The sequence below is a fragment of the Leuciscus leuciscus genome (genome assembly GCF_965113295.1).
Source record: "Leuciscus leuciscus genome assembly, chromosome: 4".
NCBI classification, from domain to species: domain Eukaryota; kingdom Metazoa; phylum Chordata; class Actinopteri; order Cypriniformes; family Leuciscidae; genus Leuciscus; species Leuciscus leuciscus.
Genome location: NC_138728.1, coordinates 49,489,818 through 49,510,998, shown reverse-complemented (window position 1 = coordinate 49,510,998; position 21,181 = coordinate 49,489,818).

Genomic DNA, 21,181 nt, shown 5'->3' with positions numbered 1-21,181 from the left:
TACATATGTTGATTAGAAATACATAGTAATCTATAATTCGAGCTTCATTTTAATGTTAGCCTTGGTAAGAAAGGAAAGCAGAAGAAAATGACTACTACCTAGAATGCAAATTTGAGAAAAAGTAGTGCTTCAACATGAAATTCATGAACATGAACTTTCTGCAAGAATTATGTAAGGTTAATGTTTAAGCATAGTGGTTTCTGAGCACTGAAACCTGGTCACTGGCAATACTGGCAGTTGATGATAAAATTATGATCAACCATCATTACACTCTAGCTGAAGATAAAATATACACTAATTGTTCGAACCTACAATAATAATGAATGTTATGTCTTAAGCAGCTGATTACAATTGGATGCTTTTGTCAAATCAAATGTTATATACCCCATAATCACAATTTGTGTCAGGAGGCTTTAATCTGTCCACTCTCTGTCCTTAGACCCTCAATTTGAAAAGGAATTAGTAACAATTTATGGTAAGGGTACATCAACTATCATGGCTTTATATTTGAGGAATATGAAAAAATTAACAGTATCTCATGCACGCCTTAATGCAAGAACAATATTATTACAATATTTGTTATAATTTTGATGATTATGGCTTACAGCTTATGAAAACCACAAAATCAAAATCTCAGAAAATTAGAATATTACATGAAATCACACAGTAATCACACAGTGATACCATGGTCATTGAACCAGGTTTTGGTTATTTTGGCAGTGTGGGCTGGTGCAAATCCTGCTGGAAAATGATGGAAGCATCTCCATAAAGCTTGTCTGCTGAAGGAAGCATGAAGTGCTCTGGAAATGTCCTGGTAGACGGCTGCGTTGAGTGGACAGCACAGTGGACCAACACCAGCTGATGACGGCTCCCCAAACCAACACAGACTGTGGAAACTTCACACTGGACTTCAAGCATCTTGGATTGTGTGCCTCTCCATTCTTCCTCCAGACTCTGGGACCTTGGTTTCCAAATGAGATGCAAAATTTGCTCTCATCAGAAAAGAGGACTTTGGTCCACTGTGCTTTATTAAATCCAGAGTCAACGCAGCCGTCTACCAGGACATTTTTAGAGCACTTTCCAGCAGGATTTGTACCGGCCCACACTGCCAAAATAACCAAAACCTGGTTCAATGACCATGGGATTACTGTATAATTACTGTGTGATTTCATGTAATATTCTAATTTTCTGAGATTTTGATTTTGTGGTTTTCATAAACTGTAAGCCATAATCATCAAAATTATAACAAATAAAGGCTTGAGATATCTCACTTTGCATGTAATGAGTCTATATAATTTACAAGTTTCACTTTTTTAACGGAATTACTGAAATAAATCAACTTTTTCATGATATTCTAATTTTATGACCAGCACCTGTATTATTCTGATGTTATTTATCAGTGTTAGAGATGGACTGTTCATGACTTTCTTGAATAGCCACAATCATGATGTAATAAACAAGTAATAAAAACTCAGTGAGTGTTTTAGCGCAATTTTCTCACGTCATGGGATCACAACACTAAGAGATAGTAAATCTTTTCCTGGATTTTTTTTGTGCGTTCCCGAGATTAGACCTTCCTTAACATAATGCCGAAAACCCGAAGTCTCTAGGTGGTCTGGTTGAGGAGTAGATAGAAGTGCAAGATTGGTGCGCACAGACAGAACAGAAATCATGAGTTAACAATCGCAATTTTGTCCGGTGGAAAATTGCGCTAAAAAGTAATGCTAAGTTAATCATGATTACAACACTTGGAATTCATCAATGTGCACTGTGACTGGTCAGTTTTTTTTTTGGCTGTCCTTAACAGCAGACCTACCTATGAAGAAGACATGATCATTAATAACTCAGAAATTAAGCCATGCATGAGATACTGTTAATTATTGTACATTACTGTTAGTTCATGAATTAATTCATTCTGTTTTATGCACAAAGTATTGATGAATTATTGTAACCTCCCCCCCAAAAAAGAAAAATCCCTTCATACAATATGTATTTTATGGTCCATTTTGAAATAAAAAAAAAACAATCTATATTAGGCTGATAACATTAACAATAAAAAAACAACAAGAACACATAAATTACCTTCATTGAGTAGCCGTCCACTCCTCCAAAGAGGACAATGTTGTATCTGTTCAAGAGGGAAAAAAATTGTTTGTATGGGATGTGAATGACATGCCTCCTACACCACAACATTCTGTGTTAAATAATTAGATCAACATTATATTTGAATCTACCTGATCAGTTTGTGATTTGTGTCAATGTGGGCCAAGGACAGAGGGCCTCGCACAGAATAACTTCGCACAACACAACCTAGTTCTGTGAGCTGTAAGAAGATCCCTGCAGCATCAACCTGATGCATAGAGGCCATCATTCTCCACCACTGAATGCGGAGACCCATTGACACCAAATGGCCTTGAACCATTCGATAACCAGCATTTGGCATCTGACTTTTGATGGCTGAAATCATATTGTATCATCGTGATAGCGTGTTTTTTGCGTTTTCATGTAGGCGGAGATCTCTTTTAAACCAAGCATGTGTGGACGGGATTTTTTTTTTTTTTAACGCAGGAGGAAAAACTACTCCGGTTATAAAAATACCGTGTCCGTGTGGACTAGGCCTCTGGCAAACCCATCTGACTCTGAGGTCTTGGAGTTTCTACTAATGAGCCGATGAGTTGAATCAGGTGCATTTGATCAAAGTCCCCGTGAACTGGATCTTGCAAACTACGTCAGTGCTGTGACCATGGGCGTCAGTCTGGCTTGAGATGTGCTGGGGACAGTACAGTAAAGACGATGTCCTGTAGCTTACTAATGTAAATAAATAAAAATGTTTAATAAAAAAGCGTTGCTAACACAATTCTGAATATAAATCAGATGTATGTACATTAACATTATGATGTCCAGCAATCAATGTAAATAGTAGGCCTACATTGGGTTTATTTGTGGTTTAATGAGGTCTAATATATGTTGTTAGTGGTGAGAATTTTCACGTGAATACCCAGCAAACACAAAACGTTTTTACAACTTTTCACAACGTTGTATTTTGGTTGCAATCAGGTAATGTTGTAGTACAACGTTTTAAAAACGTTTTTTTTTTTTTTTTTTTTTTTTATGGATAAATAATGTAACCAAAATAAAACGTTTTAAAAACGTTGTTAAAATACCAAATGGTACGTTTTCTTTAAGTAGTCAAAAAAACGTACATATCACGTTTGTTTACTACTAAAAGGAAATAAAGAAGCCTTCATACGCGTGACGTTACCCGGTGCTGTCCGTGGCGATGCCGCTGAATCTGCTGATATCAACGGCTCGAGAATCAATTATTCTCTCGTGCAGGAGCTGATTCACTGAGTTATGTGAGATAGAGGTGCTCTTTATAAAAGAAGCACTTCAGAAATAGTTGAAATTGCATTTATTAGGACTCATGGGATATTATAAAAAATAACCCAAACTATAATAGCCTATAATAGCCTAGCCTACATATTTTTAAATTGTAACATATATTGCTGCCACAATAACCATTTCAAATTTGTACGTGCTTTCTTCTCTTTCCCATTTGTGTTCGCTGAGGTGGAGCTGCGATGAAATATTGTTCTTGTAAATACTTTACAGCATTTCAGTAATAAAAGTGTACATCTTGCGTACGGTGCTCGGCAGTGATCAAGAAGGATTTAAAAATTGGATTTTGAACCTCTTCTTGTAAACTCAGAGATGTGGATTCAGACGGCAATTAAATCACCACAAAATAATGTTCTCTCTCTCTCTCTCCTCTTTCTCTCTCTCTCTCTCTCTCTCTCTCTCTCTCTCTCCGAAGGACTGAGCACATTTGTGTTTGTGGACATGCATACAGACCCGGGGGCTGTTCCATAAACCAAGATTAGAGTATAAGCCAGGCTTATTTCGGTTAGTCAGGCTTATTTTTGGTAGATTCGGTTTCATAAAGCAAACTTAAAATAGTTCAAACTCAGTTACCCTGGCAACTTATGCTGGGAAACTAGCCTGGTCCAGGGCAGGCTAACTGTCAGGCTAAGCCTCAGTTGTTACACAGATCCTCTAACACTGACCAATAGGAACACAATGATATTACCACTGACACTCTCTCATACCATTATTGGACTTTATTAACCACTATTAGTCCAAAAATAAATACACAGTATACAGAAAATCAACTTAAATAAGGCTACAATGATAAATTAGACAATATAGACCTATATATATATATATAGATAGATAGGCCTAAATACAATATATGTACTACAGGTTTTTTTACTGGCTGAATGTTTTGTGCCCAAGATTTAATTAGATTGTTTTAAAGATTTATGAATACATTTCTCTCTGGTTTTGTTTGGCAGCTGTAGTACGTTTATGATTATTAGAAGAACATTAGAACACAATCTGAAAAAAGCTTTGTAAAGCAGAAGTTAAAATCACAAAATTAAAAATAAATAATTACAAAAGCAGAGTATAAATTTTAACTGGTAAGATGAATCTGAGCTTAGTAATTGACAGTATATTAGCCTACATTTGATTTACCCCATTACAATAGTTATTACCCCTTTACAGTTATTGCTATCATAAAAATACACACAGGTTTAAAATTCTAAATAAGGCACATCTAATGTCCAAATAACAAATATTTTAGTATATATATATATATATATATAAATAATGTACTTTATTATGTCTTTCAATTCAAACACATTTAACACAATTATACAAATGGACAGTTCCTTTAAAGACATCATATTTCCCCCCAATAAATATTCCTTATTTTTCCTTCTACTTTTTTTCTTTTGTGATAATACCCACCAACACATAGCCTAAAAACACATGATTAGAACAATAACCAAAAAGTACATAGACACTTTTACATATGATTTAAGGGGGAAAAGACAAAAAACAATAAATAAATAGTAATAAAAATTTAACATTAACATATTTATATCAAACTCTTATAATGACACATAATTCCTAATAGTTATTCAAGCAATATTATTTGAATATCAAATATTCAATATTAAATAAGTAAATAAATAAATTAACAAATAACTAGAAATAAAAGGGAGGGAGGGTTATATAAAAATGTAGGCTAATATATATTCCTTTATTTTATGGAATATTCTTTGATTTTAGAGTTGCACATATCTTTTCAAAATGTATACATTTGCTCTTAATTTAATGTTATCCTCTCCATAATGTACTTTAGAAACTAAATCTACTCATTTAAAACTGGGGATTCTTGCTTTCTCCAAAAAAATATTGCATTAAAAGCTGTAATTCTCAGTATACATCATCTTTATTAAGTAGCATAGGTCCTATACCCAAAACTATATTTTGTATCTTTATATATTTAGTTTCTTAAAAAAAATCTTCCCTGAATTATAGGCTACTTCACTGAAGTACTTCTGTTCGCTAGAAGTTCACTGCAACTTATCCAACATCCTAAAGATAAATTATTATAATTAGAAGATATTTCTAGTGTTATAAAATATCGCATATTAATTTTCCAAGCAAAATGTATATTTTAGTCAGAATTATTGCGCTCCTATTTGGCGCGCATGCGCGCGGCAGCGCTTGTGCAAAATGAAAATTAGCAGCAAAATGGATACATTTGCATGACTTTCGAACATTTACAGATGGAGAATATAACTGTAAAATGTCAGTTTTGAACTAAGGGGGGGGGGGGGTGGAACATGTCACAAACGCATAAAACAGCACAAAATATACGCTGTTTGATGGTGGATCGATCTCCTCTAGATGGTCTAACGATCGACCTCTAGGGCTGCTTCAGAAACGCGTGCACACGCAATTATCTAGACTAGATAAACCTGGATCAAATTAGTGAGATTGCGTGAGCTTCAATTACCTTTTATGGAACCACTTTAGCCCCAACTCATTTGTTAGGCTCATTCCAGTTTTTTTGGGGATTTTAATCCACGCTTTTCTAAGCGGCTTTTATGCAACAGCCCCCCGGAACATTCTGATGTTGTCAGTCAAGTATGGGATCAAATTCCCGCCAAATATATAGCGGTCATGTATCAAAAAATAATAAGCGTGAATCAAAAATGTAAAAACACATGTAAAAATATATTGCACAAACTGAAAAAAATTATGCAAAATGATCAGAATAGCAAACAACGTGGTCACGGATCAAAATAAAGCGTGAATCAAGAAATAACAAGCATGAATAAAAACTTTAAACGCATTAAAAGTTATTTTGCACAAAACTTAAACTTATGGTCATGCTTTCTTAAAAAGTATGTTTTCCTTGGTTATATTACTCTGTGCTTTGTGCTCTCTTGCATTTTCTGCTCATATTTTACTCTTTTGTATGCTTGTGCTGTTTTTCTCTTCTCCTATCTATCTATCTTTCTATGTTCTGCGCTTGCTTTCCCAAATGTTGCAGTTCGAGTTTCATGTAAATTAGGGCAGGCTTAAGTGTCACCATTGGTCCACTAGTTCTAGATTGACAGCTACTCCTCTAGCCAATCAATCGAAGAGGGGAGTTGACGTCACACCAATGCGACTCTATTTGAGGGAATAGTCCGTGCACAACTTTTGAGATTTTCCAGAATCTGTACAAGGGAAGAAGATTTCCAAGATGCCAAACGAACTCTATACAGATCCCTCCGTACAAGGGGATATTCAAAATCAAAACTTAAGAGAATATATAAGGAGCATCGTGATAGACAAACAAATCCGAGAGAACAACAAAGCTCTGACGAACAAGTGATAGTTCCGGCCATCTTCTCTCACACACCAACTTCAATTAAACTAAACAAAAAAATGAAGGACAACTTCTCAAAAACTTTTGAGGACACACAAAACATCACCATTATAGCGGCATACAAACGAAACCCCAACCTTAAAGATATCCTAATCAAAAGTCGCCTTCCCACTAGCATACCAACACATTTAATCTCTAAACCTAAAATTATCAGACAAACAGGGCAAACAAGGGCCTACTCTGCACCAAAAATACCCCTCAACAGTTCTAACTGTGTGTATGTAATCACTTGCAATAAATGCAAGTTACAATATGTCGGACAAACAAAACATTCTATTAGAAGCAGACTACACCAACACAAATACAATATTCGCACATCCCCCAAAAATTCTAGGAGTCAAATACTGATCAAACATTTCCAAAGACACAGAGTTCAAAATGTACGCATCCAGGGAATTGAACATAATCCCCACTGGACAGACCAACAAAGGAGAAAAGTAGAATGGCAATGGATTAAGAAATTGGGGACCAAATTTCCAAAAGGACTCAATGAAAGACTGGAAAATAAAAAAATTGATACAACAAAATAAATTAATAAAAATACCCTACTTTGGACTAATATATAATATAAATCATAACCAAAAAACTGAACCAAACAACAAAACTGTTACATGAACACTCTTCTCCCTTCCCGACCCCCTCCTCCCTAAAAAAAAAAGGGGAGAGGGGGACGGGTTTAGGGAATGGACCAAATGCCCAGACAGGCACATGAAAATGGGTGGCCCAGACAGGTCTAACATTTTCTGGTCCATCAAGAGAATCTACAACGTACTACCATTGAAAAAAAAAAAAAAAAAAAAAAACGCTTTTCACCTACACTACACTTATCTCCCTTTCTTATTCCCTCCTCCGTGACAGGAGGAGACACTACAGGTGAATAGGGTAAAATTTCAAAATAATAGATATCACTATGAAACTTCCTCAGTTGATTAATTTCACAAGTACTGTATATATAAAAAAATATATTACAAGTTTTAGAAATTTGTATGTTTAATTATGCAAATTAGGCATTATCTCATTAAATATGTACGATTTTGCATATATTGTCGGTAGATAGATCTGAACATATGATGAAGGCAGGTGCAAAATTCTTACTTCATTTTGTTTACACACAAGATGAAAAAAAAAAATCAGAGGGATTTAAGTATATATGCTTTCATTACCTAGGGAATCAAAATATACTGTCCATAGCCTTAAAAAAATAGCCTTTTTTTTTTTTTTTTTTTTTTAAATGTCACATATATATATAATAAATCAGGCCAGGAGTAATTTATTTACAAATCCCTCTGAAAATATCTTCAGAATTCTGCTAAGTGTATAACTGGAAAGTTTGGTGCTACATAGGCTGAGATGTTTGTACTGGAGAATGACAAAAAACTCATTTTGAGAAAACGGCAGTTAAAGAGTTAAATAGCTCTAAATGAGATTTCGTCATTAGCTTTAAATACCCCTTTGGACATTCACGATTGGTCACTGATAGAAAGGAAATGCCCATATTGTTGTGCAGGAGACTCCGAGCTTTACAACGAATACCGGTCATGACAGACTTCAGTAAACAGACGGAGCTCGGCATGTTGCGTTGGAATCCCAGCGAACACAAACTCCTTTAACATGAATACAAGCGAGTCATGCATATAAACTCGATAAACATAGCCATGTAAATAGCTATTTAGTATGAATTCACATTACTCTAGCATTGAAAACTGCACATATATTTTAATACTCTTTCTAATCACTGTTTTAATTGTTTTTAATCAGTTTTTAATCTTATATGGAATATGCTAATGAACTGACTATATCATGAACTAGCTTTCAACCAATCACCAGTTACTCTGTTCTCATAATAATCTCACAAAATGATTAAAAAGAGCGCTAAATGAGGTTATAAAACGGTTAGTTCCAATCCTTGATTCTGATTGGTCAATAGCTGTGCTTTATTCACGATAAAACACGGCTATGACCGCTTCACCCAACGGTTCTATTTATCACTGCGCCCTTAGCAACACCCGTAGCAACCACACGTATCAACATAAACATAGAAAAAAACGTAAGAATTAAAAAAGCTAAAATGTTTAAAGTAAATTTCGATTTACTAGGTGGCATGACGATGGATGAGTGGTTTGAGGAACAATTTGGAGAGACTTCTACAAATATGAACTATCATGCTGAAGTGCTGAAATGTAACATTGATACATTCGAGAAGACTCATAATGAAAAAAATACCGTGCAGCAAACCCAATGGGCAGTGAAATGCTTCGGTGACTGGTGTAGTGAAAAGGGTTGCAGCACTGATTTTAAACAAATCACCAAGACTTCTCCGTGACTTCTACGGTCAGAAGCTCCAAAGGCGAAAAATATGGGATCAGTAGCTATGTAGCGTTACGTGTGGGTCTGAACAGATTCCTGAATGATCCACCTTTGAGTTTGTCCTGGTGTCTGATGAGAGACAGCGAATTCACCTCATCCAATAATGTTTTCGTTGGAGTCGTAAAGACAATGAGAAGAGAGGGTCGTGATAAAACGGAGCATCACACACCGATTTCTACTAAAGATTTCAGCCCCATAAAACTGTCCGATGCGCTTAATTCCAACACACCTGAAGGACTCGTAAACAAAGTCTGGTTTGACGTGCAGTTACACTTCGGACGTAGAGGAAAAGAGGGGAACCGAGAACTCATTCCAGACTCATTCCGCATTTTAACAAACGAAAATGGTCTAAAGTATGTCACAATGAGCTTCAATGAAGACACAAAAAACCATAAGGACCCACGTGACTGAAATAAGGAGAGCAGGCGTGGCTTCATGTTCCAACAAACTGGGAACCCGCTTTGTCCCGTTGCCTCTCTAGAGAAGTACTTTTCTCTTCTGCCATCTAACCCCCCTGCTTTTTACCTTCACCCCAAAAAGCAAAACCTCTCTAAATGTGTTTGGTACGTAGATCACGCAGCGGCACATAAATCATATTAGCTATTTATAATTTGTGTTAAATCTTGTTGTGTTAAAGTTTTTTCTCGTTTTTGACTGTTGCAGGTACACAAGAGAGCCTATGGGTGTGACAATGTTGCCGAGAATTTGTAAAGCAGCAGCACCTCCAGGGGTGGTAGTGGCGCAATGGATAAGACACATGCCTTTGGTGTGAGAGACCCGGGTTCGAATCCACTGTGAGACACCAATGTGTCCCTGAGCAAGACACTTAACCCCTAGTTGCTCCAGAGGCGTGCGACCTCTGACATATATAGCAATTGTAAGTCGCTTTGGATAAAAGCGTCAGCTAAATGAATAAATGTAAATGTAAATGTTTACACAAATCACTGCCTTCGCAGCACCATTATGTCTGTGAGTGGACATAAGTGTGAAAGTTCACTACAGAGCTACTGGAGGCCAAACTTTCCTGTTGGAAAGCACTCACACGCCACTGTGTGTCTCTGTCAGGAAAACATTTCTTACTTTTAGAGTCATCTTTGAGTAAATGATGTCATGTATTTTTCTGAATTGGCTTTTAATCATTTACTTCTGTAATTGGCATGATACAAATAAATGCTACATCTTGATTTATTCTGAAGTTTCAGAAATCATTCATTTTAGTAGATTAAAGTGTAGTCTGGTGTTTCCGCAAATCTCTGTCCAGGATAGATCAAACTGAAGGCACTATGAATGGACCATGCGGCACATCTTAGGAAGACCTTCTGATTTCTGATTATTCCCTGACTTAGCATGTTGTACGCTGCAAATATTACAAAAAATGACACCCATGAGTCAGCAGTGAGCGGCCACTTAGGGTAAAATACTTGCACTGCACCCTCTGACTATTTCAGGACTGGCTAGTTTGTGATCGTGAGCGCACATACACGACGTGACGTCTCAAAGTGACACTAGGTCCGTAATGAACGAATATTTGAAATTATGAGATGCTCAGAATAATCAAAGGTCTAAATTAATTCATAATCAATATTTATGATTATTTTCTAATCAGAAACACGATCTAAATTTGATTATCATTTAAAATTGGAGTCAGATTACGCATAGAGCTAAAGTAATACTAAAACTAAATTGAACTTCACTGGAGCGCTGAAAAGACATATACGCATTATACCTTCGCCAGGCCGTTGGATTCCGTGGTTGGGCCAATGGGTGGTCCTTACACATATTACACATTGGAACGTTGTTGTTCACGGTCAGGGACTATTTTTTTCTAGCGGAAGGAATGCTTTTATTGATTTAACTTCATGAAAGTTGCACTAATAAATTTATTTTTTTTACTTCAATATTTGTGTGGTAACTCCGCTTCGCGTCGTGCCTAACAACGCCCTTCAGCCGCTACTTATTCACGATACAGCACTCGCCTCGAATACCTTACTGCTTACTTAAAGAGAGGCAGATTATGGAGTGATATGCTTCAGAAATTACATCAAGCAATGTTCAGATGTCATTCAGCGAGATGTTCAGAAGAACACAAGAGCTAAACTTCTACAAGCTCAAAAATATCCACATAAAAAAAAAGCCTCTCGTACCTTATTGCTTACATATAACTTATTATTTTACACATTTACAATTACATTTTATCCAAAGTGACATACAAATTAAGAGAACAATAGAAGCAGCAAGTGCAGTGACAAGTCCCAGTTAGTGTATTGCTGTGAAAATAAGACACATATTCAAGAGAATGAATCAATATCACAGTGTGTTGATCAATTCCTGTGTGAATGAAGGATCTCATGATTCTCTATAGAAACTGTACATACTGTAAACACTTGATCAATTATTGTAATATAATCCAGTTTACTTTAAATAAACCTCCTCCTGAACAGAACTGAACTACAGACCTGCTGTTATTGATAACATGTCTTATCTTGAAGTATGATTTTGGTCATATTGCCAATCCCACAATGACACATAATATTAACTTTTCTTTATTAATTCATACTCTATTTTAACATGTATATTTAACTTGTTAACAACATTTGTAGCTATTTGCATATTAATATCTGGTATAAATGGTTTCTGCACCCAAACATTACAGTTTTGCCTATTAGACAGAATCTCACACTCTTTCATTGCCAGTTATTAATATTTTCTGGGATGCAAAAGAAAAACAGCATCATGTGAACAGGACTTTTATTTTGGTCAGGGTGTGTGATGTCATCAGGCTGCGCCGCGCTCCTGTGTCTGTTGTGATTCGCTGCCGAAAGGTTTGTGTTTTTACGCATGTAAAGTGTTTAAATCAATGCAAACCGTTCAGTCAAATCAATTGTTTTTATACACACGAATTCGCCTCATTCATATGAGTGTATTGAACTGGTATGAGTGTATTGAACTGGTATGGGTGCTGGAAGAGGTCAAAATTGATTTTAAGACTCTATTTTCTGCTATTTTCCATCTTATTAGCACACAAATAATACAATTTCATTATTTTTTTAAAACATGAATTTTAATTTTGTTTATTTTTTATTATTTTAATGTTTGTAGACCTAAATATGATTTACATGAATTATTACATAATTTATTCATGTTCATATTAATGTTAATTATTATTCATCATTAATTATTTTACATTTTTGGTGTTAATTTTAATGTTTTATATATGATACATTGATACATTATGTGATACATTAACATTAATTATTATACTTTATTAATTAATGTTAATTACATTTGATACTAATGTTAATTGTCATACATTATTTTTTGCATTTTTATTGTTGATTTTAATGTTTGTATATATATATTAATTATTATACATCATGTATAATTTATTTGCTTGTTAGTTTATTAGTTTATTTATTTATTTACTTACATGTTTCATGTTAATGTAAATGACAAATATGACACAACAGGCTTTTGGTGGCTTTTAATCTGTTAATTATCATTGGATTGCATATATGAGCTATAAAAACCTGATCTATGAAATATACATTCATACCTGATGTATGAAACACTCAAAACACACACACACACACACACACACACACACACACACACACACACACACACACACACACACACACACACACACACACACACACACACACACACACACACACACACACACACACACTGTCTCTTATTGTGAAGTTCAACATCTGACACTGTGTGAGTGAAATGTGTTGTTTTCCTTCATTAATGTGTTCAGTTCATCACACACACACACACACACACACACACACACACACACACACACACACACAGAACCAGACAGCGCAGAAAAGAAGCAGACGAGACATCTGGGGTCTCATTTATAAAACTGTGTGTAAGATCCTCACTAAAAGTGTGTGTGCGCCCGAAAGCCAAAAACGCCAGAACCTGCGCAGAATCCGCTTTATAAACCCAGTCAGAGGAAGATTGTGAACATGCGTCTCCTCCCCGAATAACCATATATGAGCTTACAACGCCTTCAATATTTTCCTCTGGTCAAATAGTATTTTTATTTGCTTTATATTTTTAATGGAAACAGACAGGCCTTATCGTGCATTATTGATCATTATTTGCGTGTAAATATTTCCTCAGATCACGAGTTCTGCTATTATCATGCGCTGAGCAAACATTAAAACACAGCATGACACAGGAGAAGTGTTCAACAGCAGCGCATACACTACTAATATTACTATTTGTTAGAATATTAAAAATGTTGTAACTTGTTGTAATGATTTCATGTAATTTTAGTGCTTAACTCCATTAATGAGAATTGCATATTTAATCTAAATGTGTATATCAGATGTAAAACAGAGTTTAAATCATTATTTTATGTCTTTAAACTGTTATTGTGAACATCACTGTATTTATGATTAGGACTCATAATGAATATTAAAGTGTTTTTCCTTCATCAGTCCCTCAGATCTCCAAACTGCTCCGTCTCCAGATGTTCGTACACATGATAAGAGTTTCTAGCGTGTGTGTATGAATCACAGCTCATGTGTGTGAAGTGGTGTACGGCTCTTTCAGGCCTGGTTTTATGTATACACAGCGCTTATAAATAAGGCCCTTGTTTTTAAAAGTTCTATATTGTGATGTTGAAAGTTTGTTGAAGGTAAATGGTGACTTGTGTGCCCCCTTTAGTGTTCTTAGAGGTATCAGACAAAGTTGTGCTCTTTCTGGCATGTTATATAGTTTAACAATTGAACCCCTGTTACGGAAATTTAGAGCAGATTTAAAGGGTGTAATTATTAATTCTGAAAAAGTTTTTAAATTATCAGCTTATGCTGATGATACTGTCATTTTCATCAAAGAACAAAGTGATGTGTCAAAGATAACAAAGATTTGAAGTGATTTTATGGTTGTTTCCTCTGCTAAAGTAAATTGGAACAAAAGTGAGGCTATCTTAGTTGGAAAGTGGCCGCATGGACAACCTCTCCCTGTGGGTTAAAACCCCTTGCCCGTCAGGGATCACTGGTGATCCCGGATTATTGTTGTTCAAAATTCCTTACTCGTCAAAACATCACATTCTTACTTGATCTGGACAAACTCAGCATTATAAGGAAGGTTTAAGACTCCAGCTTCGATATTTGACCACTGTTTATGATTAAACTGGTTTGCAGTGACATTAATTTCTTAATTTATGCCAGGAGTGCAAAATAATGAATCTGTAACGATCGTTATTTTGAATAGAAATCAACTCACACAACATTCATTCTCGTCTTCTCCAGTTTATTTGTGCTCAAATACATATAATAAACAGCATCCGCCAGGGATATTAGTCCAATGGTGCGCATATTTGGAGAAATACTGATTAATTATCACGTTAGTAAAAAATCATTTCGTCATACAGAATAACAATTCCATTCATTTTCCACTGAATTATGCGATCTGAAGAGCTCAAATAGCAAACGGAGTGAGATGTGTGTCTCCACTTCCTGATTTCCATACAATCTTCTTTTTTTTTTCATAATTCGCATTTAAAAGTTCCAAGAATAGTTTTTTGTTGTTTGTTTTCCAAAAAGACTTAAGTTAATGGATGGATTATTCGTGTATACGGGGGTTACATTAGGTGTCGATGGCCAAGCATTATGCCAGAAGAAAGGCTATAATGGCTGAATTCAAAGAATAAGGATAAAAGAATAATGAAGATCAGGTCTCATACCGGCAGAGGTGTAAAAGGTTGGTCGATTTAAATGAATAGAACATGAATGGGGCCAGTTCTCCTCGCCAGACATTAGTCAGAGACTGTAAATGGGTGTTTACAGGGCAATAAAATATTTGATGAGAATCTCTCATTATATTTGTTACCGCTCGGATCAATCCTTAGGAAATACGGAGTGTCTTTTCATTTATATGCAGACGATATGCAAATCTATCTGCCTTTTAAACGTACTGACTCAAAGAGCCTGGAAACCCTTCTTGCATGTTTAAATGAAATACAATCCTGGATGTCCGCAAATTTTTTACATCTAAATGCGAGCAAAACTGAGGCTATTGTGTTTGGGCCCTCCATAGGAAATGGAAAAACCCTCTTTAATGTTGCAAACCAATTTTGTGATATTAAACCTACCGTTAGGAGTCTGTGAGTTACGTTGGATTCCTCTCTCAAGCTTGATAAACACATACTGTAAACACTGTGGTTAAATCATGTTTTTATCACTTGAAGCTGCTATCCAGAGTAAAGTCTTTCTTATCACCATTAGAGCTTGAAAGAACTATACATGCATTTGTTCTGTCCCGCCTGGATTATTGTAATTCCTTATATGCAGGATTACCCAAGTTTTCTATTACAAGGCTTCAAATGGTCCAAAACGCTGCTCCCAGATTCCTAACTGGGGTCCGCAGACATGAACATATCGCTCCAATTTTATTCTCGCTTAACTGGCTGCCGGTGCGCTATAGGGTTGATTTGAAATTATTGTTGCTTGTTTTTAAATCTTTAAATGGTCTTGCACCTTCTTATTTATCCGAACTTCTGACTGTGAACGTGCCTGGTAGATGTCTACGGTCCTCTAGTAATTTTAATCTGTCCCAGCCACATTCTCGATTAAAGTCGAGAGGGGATCGTGCTTTTGCTGTTATCGGTCCGAGGCTGTGGAATAGCATCCCCTCCTCGCTGAGATCGTTGACCTCCTTATATGAGTTTAAACTTAAACTAAAGTTATATCTCTTGGAACGGGCATTTCCTTAATTTTAACGTTTTATGTGAGTATGATTATATTGTGTATTTCTGATGTTTTCTTTTCATGCTTTCCTTGTTATGTAAAGCACAGTGGTCAACATCAGTAGTGTTTACTTGTGCTATATATAAATAAAGTAAAGAAAGATGAAGAATCTTGTTAGCCTTCTCTGAAACTTCTTCAAATCCTCCCCTGACATGGTCACACAATAGGCTTCATAAAATGCATAATTTTAGAGATATCATCCTCAGATTTGAAATGAATCATGACCACAGTTGTGGCTACACTTTAGTTGTGGTTATAAGTTGCTATCCTAAATTCACATAATATTTTTATACATTTAATAAATATATTCTTAATATTTGTTGTTTTTGTTTTTATGTTTGAGCTTATATCTCAATATTAATAACAGTCTGGTTAATTTTGAGTCTTGAACTGTAAACTCTCAAGGGTTGGCTTTCTAAATATATGTTGGTTATGTGTCTATTCAGAATGACTTATGAGCAGCAACCTTTTTATTTTGGGTATGTCATGTATGCCTCACTTGCCCAAATTGGGGGTGATGAGGAAGGGGTTTTAAACTGGAGTAGAGATGGGTTTAAATATTTAGGGGATAGAAGAAAAAATTGTGGGGCGTTTGAATAAATGGAAGTTTTTACTTTCTAATATGTCATATAGAAGGACGGGTTTTAATTATCAACAATTTAGCAGCCTCTACTCTTTGGCATTGGCTAGCATGTTTTGATCCCCCAGCACTTCTTTTGAAAAACAAAACAAAAAACAATCTATATTAGTCTATTTCTTTTGGGATAATTTACATTGGGTGCCACAAAGTGTTTTATATCTGTCTAAAAATGAAGGGGGACAAGGTTTGATTCATGTACAGAGTAAAGCGGCAGCTTTTCGGTTAAAATATATACAAAGGTTTCTTGAAAGTTCTGTAAATGAGAATTGGAGTTTGGTTGCTTCCATTATTTTAAATTTTTTTGAAGATCTGGGTCTAAACAAGTCTTTGTTCTGGATGAACCTTAAGAAGTTCTCTGTATCCAAGTTACCGATTTTTTTTTATTGTAATTTATTCAAAGTATAGTCCCCTTTTAAAGTTTTAAAAAGTGTACTGGACTCTTCAAGAACCATTGATTTGTGGATCACGTTTGGATGTGTCAAATGAGGGATGTTTTCCTGCTTTGATGGACTTAATAATTAAATCTCATATCATTACTCTCAGAAGTCTAATTCATATAACTGGACATGATTTATCTGACACTAAAGCAATGGAAGAAAAGTTGAAGATGAGGTCAAGGCGGGTAGTAACTCGGCTGTTGTCTAAATGGAAAGAAATCACAGAAGAGTTAAAAATGATAAAGGACTTTGAAGAAGGGTAGATTCAACCAAAGGATGACGATCCTTTTCCGAATTTGTCTTTAATTCCTGATTTAGAAATGTGTGAAGTTTTTTTTTTAAAGTGTAATAATTTAAGGTTGTTAGGAAAAGAGAAAGCATCTAGTAAAGCAATGTATGAGTGTTGTGTTAAAGCATTCAATAAGAAGAGTCTTGATGGTAAAATAGATCCACCATGGGTTAGGGTCTTACATTTAAGTGAGAATACTAGACCTAAATGGGGGGCACTTTATAAGTCACCATTGCTTAAAAAAACAGGGGACTTGCAATGGAAAGTTTTGAATGGAACTATAGCTGTCAATGCGTTTGTTTCAGTGATAAATCATGAAGTTAATCAGGAATGTCCATTTTGTTCACAAAGAGAAACTGTGTTTCATACTTGTTTGCATTGTATAAGACTAGGACCATTGTTTTGTTTTTTTACAGTATTAAGATTTATTTAAACAGTTTGATGAAGTATTCTCTATAGAGATTTTTATTTGTGGTTTTAAGTATTCGATAAAACGTTCTTATGAATGTCAGTTGTTTAACTTTTTGGGGGTAACAGTCGATATGCATGGGCCACTGGCCGATGACAGTCACTAAAAATCAGTGGTAAAACGTGAGGAAATGCTAGATTTTAAAAAGTTAAAGTCTAATGAAATACACTGGCACCTTATTTTTGTCATGTCAAAAGTAACTGAATGCCCTGCTACATATTAGCCTACAGTAATCGTAATTCTATTTACAGTTTTTCTCAGTCGCTTTGGTCCATTTCTCGAATCATCCTCGACATTTGCAAAACAGTAAGTGCATTTCTCAAAACAATTCGTACAAATAGCAAAACACCATGGATTACCTGCAAAAGCCAGTCTCTAGCTCAAAATCCATCTCTCAAAAGTAAATATCTGTGTCAATGAACATGTCAGTGCCATCAGAATGACAAGTCCTTTTGTCATTGGATTATACAGTCAAATTGCTTAGTCAAGTTGTCAATATAACAGTGTACTCTGGAGGGATGTTCTGATGTAAACTATGGCAACAGTTTGGATGACAGTTACTGTATTGAAATGTACAAAGCTGCGCTTCTTCTGTATATATCCATTTCAAAAGTACAAATTTACACACTACTGTACGTGAGTTATTGATTGAAAGAGACTGGATAAGATTCACAGTTACACTTTTACTAGTGGTCTGACAAAAAAAACAAAACACCTTTACAATATTATTGTGATATAAAAAAGAAAAAGAGATAGGGGCACAAAGGCAAAAATACAACATTAGAAAGGTAAACACAGGAAAGACCCCTTAGGCAGAGCTTTGCTTTTGCATGCAGCACTGTAAATAGAGAGCCTAAGTCCCTCCCCTTCCGGTGGACCACCATGGGACCTTATTTCGGAAAAATATTGTATGGTAGTAAATGGCGAGAGACAACAAATATTTTGATCTCGTTTGAATTGTGCCCTGAATTACACATATGATGTTTGTCAATTTAAAAGATACATTTTAAAGTCAAGAAAGTCGCAGTTTGATGTAAAACTGTTGAGGTATAAGACTGTGAAAATACGTAATTACAAAGACTACAAACCCAAAAGGCGCACATGTGACGTCATACCTTTTCTCTCAATGAATGAAGCTAACTTTACTGAAGCTAACGTCTGTAATTTTTTCTATAGTCTTACGGTACGTTACGCCGTCATGCCTGAGTGACTGCACACATACAAGCAACGGATCTTGCTCGTTGTTTCGCTTCCCGGGTGATGAAAGGACCAGGAGTCGTTGGATTAAACACATCAGGTGAGATACATGTCTGCGTGGAACATAGCTAAGTTACCTAGCTTGTATCAAGCAATGAACGTTTGCTAGGATTACCGCGTTAACTTAGCCATGTCATTTTCATTACTCACAATATTTAACAGTAAGAGAGTAGTCATGAAGTTAGGAAGAGTTTGGTAAGTATTTAACGTATGTGAACCCTTTGAAGAGTACTGCCACACCAGTGTGATCATTCTGGAATATACCATTTTGTGTTAAGTTGTGTGAACATTGAATATTCAAAAAGATCATGCAATTCAGGGAGAATCGAAAGGCAGGAAGGCAGCCATGCATGTAATTCTTCTGGACAAAGATTTTCATTGTGATGGTGAGTCAGTCTCCTTTTTTGGCAAGGTAGTTTGATAATTAGTGAGAGAGTGAATCAACAAGTCTGATAGGGATGAATTATTTATAGTGTTGAAAGTGAGGTGACTTACCTTTTTTGTCTTTTAATTATTTAACCTAATTTGTAAATCTGCTGACACACAAACAGCACCCCACAAACAGACACATGTAATGTCACACATTCACACCGTCATCTGAAACCATCTTTACACACTTACAAAAAGTGTAAGAGTGGCATCTTGTTTTGAAATCGTGTGAATAATGGTTCTTTATTCTTCTTTTCCCAGGTCCATCGGCACACCCTGTTCTGCGTGTCCTGCTTGCCCATCAATGCTCTTATTTGTATGTAATTACAAATAAAGAAAAATTAAAGTGAAGTTGTGTTTATTCTGAGTCTACAACCAATATTTGTGTTTCCAACATTCAGTTAAGTTTAAAGTGTATTACTTAGCAGTCAATATGTGGCTACAACAATAAGAGGGGCTAAAACAGAGTTAACACTGCGCCACCCTGAGAATGCTAAGGCAAGTACCCAATTAGGCACACAGGTTCCAAAAGCACTACACAGAAGATGGGAATTCCATGCAATCAAAGGTTTATTGAAGAATTAGGGGGGAAAGGAAGTTCCTGTAAGAGAAAATATCAAAGGATTATCGGGTTAAGCATCGTTTGATACATGACATGACATATTTCGATAATAAGTCAAAAGTAGATGTATTAATATAGTATAAATAAACAAATTGCAAAGTGAGTGAACAGGAAAAACAAAAACAAATCAGTATTTAGTGTGACCACACTTTGGTCAAGTCAAGTCATACTGGTCCCCCATGCTCCTTCACCAGCTCCGGCACAGTGAGATTGAACTGATGTTGAGGCCGTGGCTCTGGCTCAGGTGACAACAACCATGCCATGCCACACTGTGTGCCCCTCAACGCAGTCCTGAACCAGTCCACATGTTGCCTCACACTGTGGGTAAAGCTCAGACACCGGCTGGATGATTTTGGAAGATCGAGGCTTCTTCCACTGGCACTCCACATCAGTTGAACTGATCTCCCACATGGCGAAAATGACCAATGCTGCAGTATGGCTACATTTAAACTCTCCCCGTGCACAATCACAGGCAGATATAATAATAGTGCCGTCATCTCCCATACAGACCTGTAAAAATAAAATAGCATACCATTTCTTAGAATGCTGTAATATATTTAATTAGCAGCAAAACAAGAATGGGCAGGATATATGTACCAATTAGTGTTAGTGACGTTTGTGTATCAGCTGTCGCTGAACAGCAAATGATACACCATTTAACATTAACCCGCTGGGGTCGGCAATCAAATAAGCTTTTGTTCGCCAATTTCTGCTCATATGTTAAATATATAGTATGGGATGTTTTGTCAAAAATAAAGTAGTTATATTGAATTATCAACTAAGATGTTATTATAGTTTTTGTTCCAATATTCAAACTAATGAATCCTTAACTTTGTAAAAAGTATACATTTTATCATACGTATTTCAAAGAAAGATTACACTTGAAATATTGTTAAAATTTTAATTGTTGTTGTAGTTTTAACCTTTTTAATAAAATAGCAAAAAATATATTTACAAGGTAGATGTAAACAAAATCTTAATGTCAATATACGCCTTCTCATTCAATTATTTGTATTGTGTTTTATTAGTGACAAATTTCGGGAGAGGATATATTCCAAAACTTTCTGAAAATACAGTATGAGAATTAACTGCACAATTACTAGAATGATTAGGC